Below are 14,673 nucleotides of genomic sequence, written 5' to 3'. Positions count from 1 at the left end.
AACATTAGCACTCTTCATTTTCACGGTGTTTTTTGCACAAAAAATTGGTTTTCAGTGCCATTTTTAAAATATGTTGAAAATTTACCCTAGAAAAAAAAATGTTATTCCAACATCAACACTTTTTGTTTTTAGCACTGTTTTTCATGTTTTTTTTTGGGTTTTTTGGCTAGAGTTCCCGTTTTGAGTTTATAGTTCCCGTTTCAAAGTTTACATTGTTTCTAGTGAAGTTTCATAGGAGATCTCAGTGTGGTAAAAGGGAGGATCACTTCACCCGCTCCTAGAGGAGAACTTGCATATAGACAAGACAAGAAGTGACCTTCACAACATATACATCTTGACAATTAAAATCATTAACATATAGGAATACATAAAGCTAGCATGCATCTAAGATAATCATTAGTTTCAAATCCGCATCAACATATACAGAAAGGAGTTTTCAACATCATCAAGTAGACAAAATATGAGCATATATATATTATCATAAGAGAGAAGAATGATTACAACCATGGTTGTTGAATCAAGTCTTCCCTTAGCTCCTTGGATCCTTTCCATCTCTCTCTCTCAACTCTTCGACAACATAACAATATTGATTTCAAAAATTCCAATTCGTGTTACAATGGTTGAGCCTCTAATTTATAGATAAGGAGAGGCTCTCTCCTTGCCAATTCCTTCATGAGTTCCAATTAGGAAAAATCTTGGATGTTGCCTCGCTTTATTTCTCTTTCCCTTCCTATGAAACTCTGTTAGGAAAGAAATTTCCTTAGTTAGGCCTTACGCAAATTTTTCCCGCTTTTCAAGCTGACATTTGAGTGAAAAGCGGAGTGTTAGTCAGTCAACTGGCGCTTTGACCTCCAAAATCTCATAAATATCTAGTCATGTTATCCTTTATGCAAAACAATGCTTTAACATAGGGACTAAATGATGAGATCCAGTATTGCAGTAAGGATGCTGCAACTCCTATGGCTACCAACTTTACTTCACAACTCGGGGTTCATACAAACTTGGAGGTGATAGTGCTGTATACATAGTAGATGCAATGGTCTACTCTTATCACTTTTCAACTAGGCCATAGACCACTAGGGTTTTTCAAACTAGTCTTCTATTGACTAGAATGATTCTTACTACTAACAACAAATGGAAAACTATCTGTAATGCAGAAAGGAAATGCTACCTATCTTAGGAAATGAAAATGTTGAATGGGAAAGTGCTATGAAGTGACATGAAATTATCTAGCTGAGCATTCTCACATTACTTGCAAAAGATACCCAATTTAACTGTGCATTCTAACATATAGTTAGTTAGACCAAGTAAGCATGGAAATTTATCTCAAACTACTCTGACTGCAGTATGCATGTACTAACTAGAAATTGCAAAAAATAGTATTTTTTTTTTAATTTTCAATTTTATAGATGTAAATTCCAAGTGAGCCAATATGATCTTTTGTAAGGGATAAAGGCACGGGGAAATAGGTCTAGAATGGTGCTGAGGGTATGGAAGCCAAGTGGAGGACTAACCTGAGCTCAGATGATCATTTTTTCTTAATTCGGGCTTAAAACATGCTGCTATAGGGTTTCCTGTAGTACTACAGGATGTCCTGGTTTTTACTATAGGAAGTCCTAGTTTACTATAGGAAACACGCTGAAAGTTGTAGGAGGGTAGGAGAGGTGGAATGAAGTTTGGGAAAGGTGTCTGATGGTGGGATGAGGCATAGAGGATGTGTACACTACCCAAGGCTTAGCCAAACTCTTTAATATGGTTGAATTTTCTCAAGGGAGATGTCCACTTTGCTACAAAACAAAAATTCGGATTAGGGGTTGGTAGACTTGGGTAGTATGGGTGAAGACAACTTGGATGAGGCTGGTGAAATAAGTTCTTCTTGCATATCAGAAACTCTTGCAACAACATACATTCTTTCCTTCATTTATGCATAACTTCATTTACATATGTAAAAGATGATTTGAATTTAGGAAAAACAGAATTATTGATGGCTAATGGCAAAATATGTGAAATGAAATGCTCTCTAAACTACAAAAACTTCAAAAACCAAAATGACAATTGCAGGTGCCTCTAAGGAATTATAAACAGTAATCTACTCAATCAAGAACCCTAGCCATGCAATGATCTAAAGAGACAAATCTGTTTTTGGGGCTGTGAGAGTGGGGCCCTCAAACCATGATCCCATGAGGGAGATGAGGAAGAGGCCACTATCAAAAGATTTTCTGAAGTATTCACTTTCACTATTGTACCACTTATCTACCTTTTAAACTAATGGGAGAAAAAGTAAATAATCATTCAAATACTTGCAAATGGGATAAAATAGAAATAATTTCAGTAGCTAACTATGAATGTAATATAAGCATAGATATACAAAAATAAGAGGAACCTTTGCTGCTAGGGTTGGGTCCTAACCGAAGAGCTTCAGCCCTCTGAGTCAACTCAGTGTTGGATCAAAGAAACCCTTTCCATTATCACTAAAATTTCAAAAATAACATGAGAATAATAGTCACAATGTCTTATGCTCAAAATTTCCACTTTGGTATATTAAAAAGTTGAATCCTAATGAGGCCCTAGGCCTTCTTATTTATACAATTTAAGCTAACAAAAACTTCCTTAAAATTAGGGAAGTTTGGCTCCCAAAACCGAGATTAACTTCTCTTCAACTATCACGGACTTAGTTGCCAATGACCTCAGTGGGCTTGGATGCTTCTAACTCTGAGTTGATGAGATTTGGTGGAGGAATATTCAAGTGATTGAGGAGTTAAGGAGGGAGATCCAATCTCCTAAAGTCCCTCTTGCTTGTCTACTTCAAGTTCCTACACTTAAATTAGCCAAAAATGCTCCAAATCTTGCAATTAGTGCACATCAGGCCACATGACATAACATTTCACCTTTACCCTACTCAGTAAGCAAAATATAATAAAATATGTAAAGAAGTGTGAGAAAAGTTGATTTTAATAAGATGGAGAGTGGCATTAAGGTCCATATAATTTACCTATTAATGAGCCTCATGATCACCCCCCTAATGAAAGTATTACTCATCCTCTGAGAAACTTAATCTATGTCCATGTCTTTCATTGCTCTTGTGGCCTCTCTGAAATCCCAGGCTTCTGTTGATGTAGTCTCCTCTTGTGCATAAAATTCTGTCTGCTTCTCTATTTCCTCCCACTGCTTTCTTTCCTATTCCTCCTTTCTTCCTTCTAACATACCCAGTAGTAATGGTGGATTGAGTTTCAAACCAATCTAGTTGATTTTGAGTCTCTGTAGTGCCTTCTTATACAGTGGGGTCCTTTCTAGTGCATCTCTCATTCTTTCAGGGGAATGATACTCCCTAATCCTTAGGCTATATGGTAGGGTGCCCCATCTCCTTTGTCATGCTTGCTAGTTTTCATCCCCTAGAAATCTCAAGGAGTCTTCAAAATGAGCGACTTATTTCTCTTGTGTAGCTAGGTATCTTGGTGCAAGTTGGGGATCATTGGCGATGATGTTGTGGGTGCTAATGACAACCATGGAATTGATCTGTTCTTCTCTGATGTAAAGGGGCTCTTTTTCTTCTCTTTCCAACACCCTCTTCACTTCTGTAGCACTGGCCTCCGCATGACTCATCCATGATGCAAGGCCCATTAGTTGTAATTCCCCTAGCTTTGCATTGGGGTCCCACACATTCAAGTCTTTAAAGGCCAAGTCATGTAAGTAGAATTCATATATCTTGGCCTTATCCTCTAGGGTGACTTGATCACATAGCTCAATGAGCTTCCTATATTCTTGGAAAGACATAGGCCCCCGTTGTCATAATGTATTTATCTGAAATTAAAGCCATTGATCTTTGAGGTACAAGCAAATGAATTTGGTGGCATCCTGCACTAGAGTGCCTCCATAGAGAGGTTTGCCATAGTGGCCAATTGGCTCTCTTTTTCTCGTACCTGCCTCCTTAGCCATGTGTTTTCAGCCTCTAGTTGAGATTTAATAATTCATTTCCTGTATCTTATCCTACTCAACTCTCTTCCCATCTCCAGTAGATTCTCTTCCATATGGCCTACATCCTCTGCATTCTTTGATTTAGAAATTTTCATCCAGCGATGTGTCCTTCCTGTCTCCTTCTCAAGCTCAAAGGAGGGATGGAAAATTTCTTTGGTATTACTATGCCTACCTCAATGAATATATAATAAGAGCTCAAATTGGGATGTGGGTTAGGTTCCTACAATGCTTGGGATTTTCCATTTGATGTATTTGGAGCATCTGCCTCCTCCTGTAATTATGTTGCTCCTTTCTTCCCTTTCCTCTATCCTTATTGTCCTTCCTGCTTATTTTTCTATGTTTCCTGTAGTGCTGACAAAGTTTCCTGTAGGAGGAATTTTCCTTTCTAAAATGGGGTCAAAGGTTCTTTGATTCGCTTTGTTGATGCTGACATGGTGACAGGCCTCCTAACATAGGTGATTGGCAACTTTGGGGAAGCCTGTTTTGATGTGCCCTATTCACCTTTCATTTCCGGGGAGACTAGCTTTTCTTATTTTTCTAGTGAGTCCTCAATAGTAATAGGAGTCTTGGTGGGTGTTTGTGGTCTCCCTTGTGTTGTCACTCCTAGAGACAACCTTGGAATGCTTACAAGACCAGTGCCTGGGTACATCTAAATCGGTGTGTCTCAAATGATTCTCAATCAGGAGGATACATTACCCATGTTCTATACACATATATAAGAGTCATGAGTTGGTTCTTTCATCCAAAGATACAAGTCAAGTATTTCAATATTTCTACACATACATAGTTCCCATAAATATAACAAGAAATAGTGAAGGCCGAGCACTTCAAAGGCTTACAATTTAATCAGCTTTATGGAATAAATGAAAGAAGACAAAGAAAAGGGATAACTCAAAATGTAGAGCTCAAAGCACTAAGAATTATATATTAAGAACATAGATCTTGAAACCATGAGATTTGCTACAATTATCTGAGTTATAGGTAGATATAATGGCCTCAAAAGAAACTTTATGTTGTGATTCATGTAGTGCAGTTTAAAGATATAATTTCAACCCATCAAACAGGCATGTGCATTAAAATCTCAATGCAAATGAATTTGTAGACAAGTATGAAATATTCTAGCCTCTATTGTTACATGAATTTAGAAAAGAAAATAGAAAAAATGGATGAAAACAAGAAATAACACATTTTAGTACTTCAAAGGGGGAATCACCACCACTGCTATGATATTTTGCAACATCTATGTAACTAAGTGATATAGTCTCACAAAAATATCAACCTTTCTTTGCAGATTTCAAAACCTTTATTCAAGGTTGCTACTCCCTATTTATAAGAAGAGGGGGTGCGTTATCAATCATGATACAATACAAAACGTCCCTAGGCTGAGTCTCAGTTGTCAGATCAACTTGCTGTCTCAACCAGGGAAGGCTCTATGTCCAAAAAACATCACAAAAACAATAATTTCCTCATAAAGGAAAGCATATCACAAGATCACAAAACAGATGGAACCTTAATGCAATATCTGCGCATCCATCTGTGTAATTACTTTGGCTTCAAGCTACATCTAGTTCATGGTATGGTCTCCTGTGCGGCTCAACTAAATCTTGTCATTTCTGCCTTTAAAGTCTTTCTGAATACAATCGGTGCTCGGATCTACTTGGTTTTAAATTTACCCACACCTAGTTTGAATGCACCATCCTTCCATTAAACACCACAACTTCCGACCCATATGATCTTTAAAGGTCCGCGTAGTCCTTTTCGGTGCTCTGATACACCTGGAGAAGCATTTCATGATGTAGCGAACAGTCGGTCGAGTGTGGGCCTTTAACACTGAAATGATACAACACAGGCGAGCTTTGATTTCCCCTTGGGCCCCCTTTATTATAGCCCCTTTTGTAATTTTCCTCATAGGACCAGGGGCTAGAACCAAGGGCTTAGCCCTTCGGGCGCTAAGGCTTTCACATTGTTAGGGTCCAACCCTAACCCCCTTATTTATGTAATAGGGTCGAGTCATAGTTATAGTTAGTTAAAGAGTCAATAAAGCCCATATTAATAATTGTAAGTGGTTGACCCACATTTAAAGAAGGGACCACAGTTAGTTGCAAATGGGCCATGGTATTAGATAGATGGTATTAATAAGAACCATGGTACTGACCCATGGTATTGCATGTATGAATCCTATATAAAGGATAGAGACTCCGCTTAAGGAGTGTCATGTCTTATTGTGTAATTGAGCCCAACTCTATTGGAGGTTGCCCCCTCGAAGAGGCAAGTAAACATTGCTTTCTAAATAATAAAATACATGTTGTTATTTCTTATTGTTATGTGTTCTGGGTATATTTCTTCGCATATTTGGTATTCTAGTATCTTCTCGCAGGTCAAGAGCATAATAAGTGGTATCAGAGCACTTTCCAGGGCTGGTGGGATCTCCATTTTTAGCAGATTTTTTTTTGGCTAGAGACGTGTTTCGACGTCTTTAAACCACGGGATCTGTCATTGAGCACATAAACCTGTGGATTTGGGGAGGCATGCATGCAGGAAATCAAAGAGGTGGTCATGCTTGTTGGACTCCCTTGTAAACCCTGTGGGTACCCCTTCGAGTAGTAGTGCATTAGACAGAACCACGCACGAAATGTCTTCCAAGTACCCTCTAGGTATATCGGAGGCCCCCTAGGCTCTCTTGAAACCTTGCCACAGATAAACCGTCGACTGTCTTGCTGCTACAGTACACCAAGAACAGCACTCGGGGAGATTACTCGTGCGTACAATAGGGTAGTCGGGTTGTACAACTAAGGGTATGGTTGATCCTCCTTGGTTAGTGCCCTGGAAGATTGGGTTGAGTACTACTGTCGGACCCTTATGTATATTGCGATTTGTAGCACCTGACACTCCTTGAGACCATAGTTCCCTTGTCTCTCTCTAGATCACGCAACATCTTTGCCAGATCAGATCTAGCAGGTTGGGTTCTGTCATAGCCGCAATGATTAGTTCCTCCATTCAGATCTATCAAATCTGCCATTCATATCTATCAGATCCACCAATCAGATCTATCAGATCTGCCATTCAAATCTAGTAGTTTGGGTTCTGTAGTAGTCGCAATAATCAGATCAGCCATTCATATCTAGCAACAGGGGTTCGATCATTGCCATATTCCTACTTATACTCTGCAGTTGAGGGTTTCGCTGATAGATCTGACTATTTTTGTGTCTCCTATACCTGGGCATGATTCTTGCAGGACATTGGGTAGAATTAACTTTTTTGGGAATCGGCTACTGCAGTATTCCTAAGCAATGAGTAAAACTCCTTTCGGAGTAAAACTCCTTTCAGAGTAAAACTCCTTTCGGAGTAAAACTCCTTTCAGAGTAAAACTCCTTTCGGAGTAAAAAAAGAAGTCTGAGACCCTCCCAGGACGCTTATTGGAGACTTAGCCCATAAGAATCAAGTCGACGGGTTGAGCAAGGTGGTACCATTCACTTGTCAGCATCAAAATTTTGGGTGGTCCCAATTTTTTTCGCAGTAACGACAAGTGCACCAGATTTCTGCATGGTACAAACTAGAGCTCAGGCTATGGCCAATGAGAAGATAGACACCCTTGAACAAAAGTTGGAGGCATTAACAAAGTAGATCCATACCTTAAATGACACAATCACAAAGGGCAAGTCGAGGGAACAATCAGAGGCATATGATTTTAATGAAAACCTTGAGGGTGAGTCTAGACATTTTCTTCAGTTCTATGGAAACCACCAATAGTCCTAGCCTCGACCACCTAAGCTGGACATGTATAAATTTTATGGCTCTCATCTAGCCATATGGCTAGGACAAATGGAGCAATATTTCACATTGAATAACATCAGAGATGATGCGACTAAGCTAAGTGTGGGAAGCTTGTACTTGGACCAAGAAAGATGAAACTGGTGGTAGTGGAATCAACATTGCTATGCAAGGCCAATGACTTGGCAGATATTCTCAAAAGCGCTTTTTGATCGCTTTGACCATGAATCTAACTTTTTGGGTCGCCTTACTAAGCTCTGACAGATAGGCATAGTGCAAGAATATACTAAAGCCTTTGAAGCATTAGCCTTCCGCACAGGAGGTCTAGCAGAGGAATTCTACTTAGAATGTTTTATTAGTGGTCTCAAAGATGCCATACAAGCCCATGTTCGACTGCAACACCCAGTATCATGGCTGGCAGCTTGTAAGACAACTCGTGAAGTAGAACGTGCATTAGCAGCCATGTCGACTCGTCGAAACTTTATAGCTAAGGGACGCCCCACCCAGGATCCGAGCACTACCCAAACACTTAAGTTTCAAAAGGTGTCACCAACGGAAATGGTGGAAAGAAGAAAGCAAGGATTGTGTTATTACTGTGATGAGAAATACTCCCTGGGGCATAAATGCAAGGAACTCAAATTCTTTCAAATTAATGCTACTGAGCACAGTTCATTTGAGGAAGCCCCACCATTTGAGGGACCAGAGGAGGAAGATGAGGACAACCAGACAGACAATGAGCTCCCAGCTACACCTGAAGAACCAGTTATCTGGCTTCATGCCTTGGTATGAATTTCTTCTCCCCAAACTCTCAAATTCAGAGGTTTTATTAAGCATCGCCCTGTAGTAGTCTTGATTGATAGTGGCAGTACGCATAACTTTATCCATCAAAGAGTTGCTAACGCAGTGCATTATTTTTTTAGAGCAGTCTTTTCCAGGTCCAGATTGCTGATTGGGGGGACAATGAAATGTGAAGGTCGTTGTGAAAATGTCAAACTTCAAATGGGGGATTATCACCTAAAGACCCACATGTTTGCCATCAACATGGGTGGGTGTGACATTGTCTTGGGTGTTGAATGGCTCCGCACACTTGGCCCAATCACAATGGATTTCCAAGAGTTATATATGAGCTTTAAGTAGAATAACCACACACATACCCTCTGTGGACTCCAGGCAGGTGCTCCTTCTATCATCAGCTCGCATAGGATGGAAAAATTATTAAAAAAGGGCCACCATGGAGTTATAGCCCAATTTAATGCCATCTAGGCTTTCGAACCCACTTCTCTTCATATTCATCTTGAGATGCAACAGGTCTTAAACAACCATATGCAGTTCTTTGACAAGCCTCATGAGCTTCCACCCTTGAGAGGGGAACATGATCATAGCATTACTTTGGTCCTAGGGGCACAACCACCAAATGTGCACCCATATAAATATCCTTTCACCCAAAATAATGAAATTGGAAAAATCATCAAAGAACTCTTGGAATCCGATGTCATTCGTCCTAGAATTACTCGTTATTCATCGCCTGTGGTCATTGCGCTCAAGAAAGATGGGGAATGGCATATGTGTCCAGACTTTAGGGCCCTCAACAAGCTGATGGTCAAAGATAAATTTCCCATCCCGGTTGTTGATGATTTGTAGGATGAACTAAATGGGGATCAATTCTTTACTAAGCTTGACCTTCGCTCGATCTATCACCAAATTCGCATGAAAGAAGTAGACATTCCAAAGATTGCTTTCCGAACTAATGGAGGCCATTATGAATTCCTAGTCATGCCATTTGGTCTCTGTAATGCCCCATCCAATCTTCAGAGCCTCATGAATCACTTGTTCAAACCATATCTCAGAAAATTTGTCCTTGTTTTCTTTGATGACATCCTCATCTACAGCCTCACCTGGGAAAAACATCTTCAGCATGTAGATCTACTCTTGAAACTGCTCCGGAAGCATAAATTATTTGTCAAATTGTCCAAGTGTTCTTTTGGCATGGAAGAAGTTGAGTATTTGGGCCACATTGTGGGGCATGAAGGTGTCAGGGTGGATCCCAAAAATATCTAGGCAATGCAGGATTGGCCTCAACCAAATACCTTGAAGAGTTTGAGAGGATTTTTGGGTCTCACCAGCGACTATCACAAATTTGTTTGCAATTATGGTCGCATTGCTAGACCCCTCACTCACCTTCTCAAGAAAAATTCATTCCTCTGGAATGATGAAGTGCAAAAGGAATTTATAGCTCTCAAACATGTCATGTATTCCACTCCCGTATTGACACTACCCGCCTTCACCAAATCTTTTGTGATTGAATGTGATGCTTCAGGTACGGGTATTAGGGTTGTCTTAATGTAGGAAGGTTGACCCTTGGCCTTCACTAGCCAAAAACTAAGTGGGACAAATCTGGGACAATATACCTATGAGAATGAGATGATGGCCATCCTACATGTAGTGGATACTTGATGGCGATACTTATTGGGGCGGTGTTTCTAAATCCGCATAGACCATCAAAGCCTTAAATAGTTTTTGGAGCAACGGCTATCTTTGTCACAACAAAATAAATGGCTATCCAAAATGTTAGGATATGATTATGAGATAATTTACAAGAAAGGGCATGAAAATGTCATAGCGAATGCTTTATCATGCCAATTTGAGGAGGAAAGCACCTAGCAATCTCTCTTCCCATTCTAGAGTGGATTGAAGAGGCTCACAAGGAATGGTTTTCACATCCTTCGCTCTCCAAAACCATTAATAAATTGCAGGAAAATCCAAATTCCACAGTGGGCTACTCTTGGCAGGATGAGATTCTTTGCTACAAGGACAAAGTAGTGATATCACCAACATCCACCCTCAAAATTCGCATTTTGGCAGAGTTGCACTCATCTCCCACTATAGGCCATTCAGGCTTTTAGAAGACTTATGCTCGCACTCGACGTTCATTCTTTTGGACATGCATGAAAAAGGACATTCTTACTTTTGTAGTTGAGTGTGATATGTGTAAGTGCCACAAAGGAGAAACAATCAAATCCCCAGGCACATTACAACCATTGCCCATTCCTGCCTCAATCTGGATGGAGTTTTCTATGGATTTCATTACTGGTCTTCTGAAGTTAGGCAACAAGTCAGTCATCATGGTGGTTGTGGACAAACTTTCTAAGTATGCTCATTTTTGCGCCCTACCCCACCCTTTTACACCATCTTTGGTGGCTCAATCTTTCATGGACTAGATCTTTAAATTGCATGGCATGCCCACTTCCATTGTGTCTGATCATGACTTGATCTTCACCAGTGACTTTTGGCAGGAACTCTTCAGGCTACAAGGTACCCAAATACAACTCAGTACTTCCTATCATCCCCAAACTGATGGTCAAACTGAAGCAGTCAACAAATGTCTAGAGACCTACCTCAAGTGTTTCATTTCTAAAAAGCAACATCTATGGGTATAGTGGTTACCTCTAGCCGAATGGTGGTATAATACTAACTATCATGCCACCACCAAAATGACTCCATATGAAGTTGTTTATGGTCAACTCGCTCCTTCACCTACTTCTTATATCCAGGGATGCTCGAAGGTACAAGCAGTGGATCAACTCGCATAGAACCATTCAACCATGCTGGCCCACCTCAAAGAGAATCTCCATCAAGCTCAAAATTGCATGAAGCAACAGGCAGACGAACATCGTTCAGAGCGCAAATTTCAAGAAGGGGATTAGGTATTCTTGAGGCTACAACCATATAATCAAACATCACTCAAAGACAAGGGTTGTCAGAAATTATTTCCAAAATTCTACGGACCGTATCAAATACTTCAGCACATCGGAGAAGTAGCCTACAAGCTAGCCTTGCCACCCACTGCAAAAATCCATCCCGTCTTCCATGTCTCATGCCTCAAGAAAGTGGTTGGGAACCATTGTAGAATTCAAACTAGTCTACCAGAATTGGATGAAGAAGGTGCAATCTGGTTCCAACCTAAATAGGTTCTTGACAAGCAAGAATGACACCTGCATGGCCACATAATCAAGGAAGTCCTTGTCAAGTGGAAAGACACCTCTCCAGAAGATGCGACCTAGGAACCCATCGTTGTTCTTTAATAGTTTCCACAGCTTCAACCTTGAGGACAAGGTTATTTTTATGGGGGAGGGCATGTTAGGGTCCAACCCTAATGCCCTTATTTATGTAATAGGGTCGAGTCATAGTTATAGTTAGTTAAAGAGTCAATAAAGCCCATATTAATAATTGTAAGTGGTTGACCTGCATTTAAAGAAGGGACCACAGTTAGTTACAAATGGGCCATGGTATTAGATAGATGGTATTAATAAGAACCATGGTACTGACCCATGGTATTACATGTATTAATCCTATATAAAGGATAGAGACTCCCCTTGAGGAGCGTCATGTCTTATTGTGTAATTGAGCCTAGCTCTATTGAAGGTTGTCCCCTCGAAGAGGAAACTAAACATTGCTTTCCTGTCTGAATAATAAAATACATGTTGTTATTTCTTATTGTTCTGTGTTCTAGGTATATTTCTTTGCATATTTGGTATTCTGGTATCTTCTCGCACGTCAAGAGAATAACACACATAGTTGTACGAGGGCCTTTCTCCTTTTAGAACTTGAATCCCCATTGATGGCCCCTTACATTGCATTGGTCAATATCTCAAATGCAAACACTTTATGAAATATTCCCTATGAAACATCGCATCCAGGGTCCTTTTCTTTATCACAATTGGAATCCCGCATCCCGACACTTGATAAAATTTTACCTTTAGCCTTTCCCCTTAATAGTTGCGATTGCTGATTTGCGGGGTGATGTCATCACCACCACATGTCACCTTGTGAGTGGAGACACATGTCACCCAAAAATGGCCCCATGGGACCCCTGAAAATTTCGAAACTGAGTGACATGTGTCATTTGCCATGTGAGCATCCATATTGCCACATTAGCGTCCATACTACCACGTCATTGATGATGTCAGCTTCCATGTCAGCCCTGAGGACCAATCATATGCAACCACGTGGTCCCCTGGATGAGAGAGAAAAAGGCCTACTGACCCTGTTTTCGCGTGCATTTCCTTTGTTAATGAATTTCAGCCCTCCCCAAAACTTTTACACTATATCACAAAATTAGCCCCCGCATGGTCTTGGAATGAAGACCTCGCCGATCTGTTGATATTGTGGGATTGCGGGATGTAGGATTTACCGTACCGCCACGTGGAGGAGAGAGAAGGGGGCAGCCCCACCTTGGATTTTGTATGCTTTTCTTTGTTAGACTTTTTCATCCCTCATTGACTATTTCACACTATATCACAAGATCGCCCCCCCGCAAGGTTTTGAAGTTTGTTGTGAAGCTGCGAGATTGTGGGGTTGTAGGGTGCGAGACTGTGGGTAGAGTGCCACGTGGCCCCCTAGAGGAGAGAGAAAGGAGGTCCTCCTGCCCTTGAATTTTTAATTATTTTTAGTGTAAAATTACCTTTGCCCTTCCCTGACGCTTTAACACTATCGACGTGCTTCCCCCCCACAATTCCTTAAGGATGGCCCATAAGGAACTGCGGGGCTCATGCAAGATGCAGGACTGCAAGATGTTCAATATGCTCAACTTGCTATGCATGGGGTCCTCTAATAAGCTCTTTTCCTTCACTTCAAGGCAAAAAGACTCCTGATCTTCCACAGGCCATATCTTCTGATCCAGAGGTCCATTTTGGGACTTCTATATACCGTTTGAAAGTGCATTTAGGGAAATATGCAATGAAGAGGACCTAAGCAAGCTTTGATAGCTTATGTCGCTCAGGAAATGGATTGAAATTCACTACTCTTATGCATCTTGGACAATTGATCATTTGCAAAGTAGTGAGTGAGCAGTGAGTGATACCATTGGCTCCACCTGGGGATAGTGCCTTGCTAGCAAGGTGCTGAGAACCTGCACACTATGAACTACTCCTTTGGGCATGGAGTCACTTCTAATCAAAGTATAACTTTAATGAAAGTATATTTTTTTACATAAAATGAAAATTAAAATAACAGTTGTAATACACACACAAGATATTTACAATGAGTGTGAGACATGTACTTCTAATTTTGAAAATAAAATTTGAGGAACTGACCATTTGCTGGTAGTTCCAACAGTTCACCATCCAAGTTTTCAAGCATATATTTGTTTTTCCCTCTCTCTTCTGCAATCCTGAAGGGGCCAAACCATAGTGGATCGAATTTTCCATGTTTTCCTTTGTCCTCCCGTCAAACATCCCACATGAGAACTAAATATCTTGGCTGAAGAGGTATGTCCTTGGCCTTGTTTTCAAACATAGATTTCATCTTTTGTTGGTAATTGGACAATTTTGCCTCCACCTATTCTCTATTTTCCTGAAGCTCAACCATCTGATTTATCCTCCTTGTCAAGGTGCTTGGTTCTTCCTCAACTTCTTGTAGCAACCTTGTTACTGGCATTTCTAGTTGGATCGGGATGACAACAACCTTACCATACACTAGCTCAAAAGGTGATTTTCCAGTGGATATTTTAGGCGTTACTTGGTTGGCCCATAGAGCAAAATTCAGTTGGGAGTCCCAGTTCCTTTGACTTTCAGCGATGGTCTTCTTCAGTACCCTCACCACAAATTTGTTTTAGGACTCAACCAAGCCATTTCCTTGAGGGTAGTATGTAATGGAGTGCCCAATGGTGATATTATATTTATGGAAGAAGTTGGTGAACTTGGCAGATTTGAAGACCTAAGAATTAACAATGATGCTTTTGAAAGGACAACCAAAGTGGGATAGTATGTTCTCCTCCATGAATTTTATCACCATTGAGTCTGTAGCATTTATAGGTGGGATGGCCTCTACCCACTTGGTGAAATATTCAGTGGATGTTAATATCCATTTGTGTTGGTCACTGCATGGTGGATTGATCTCTCCTATGAAGTCCAGTCCCTAGTGTCTAAA

This window comes from Pinus tabuliformis, chromosome 4_2, assembly GCF_031772625.1.
Source record: "Pinus tabuliformis cultivar Carrire ecotype Pingquan chromosome 4_2, CPIR1, whole genome shotgun sequence".
NCBI lineage: Eukaryota > Viridiplantae > Streptophyta > Pinopsida > Pinales > Pinaceae > Pinus > Pinus tabuliformis.
This window is presented reverse-complemented; position numbering follows the sequence as displayed.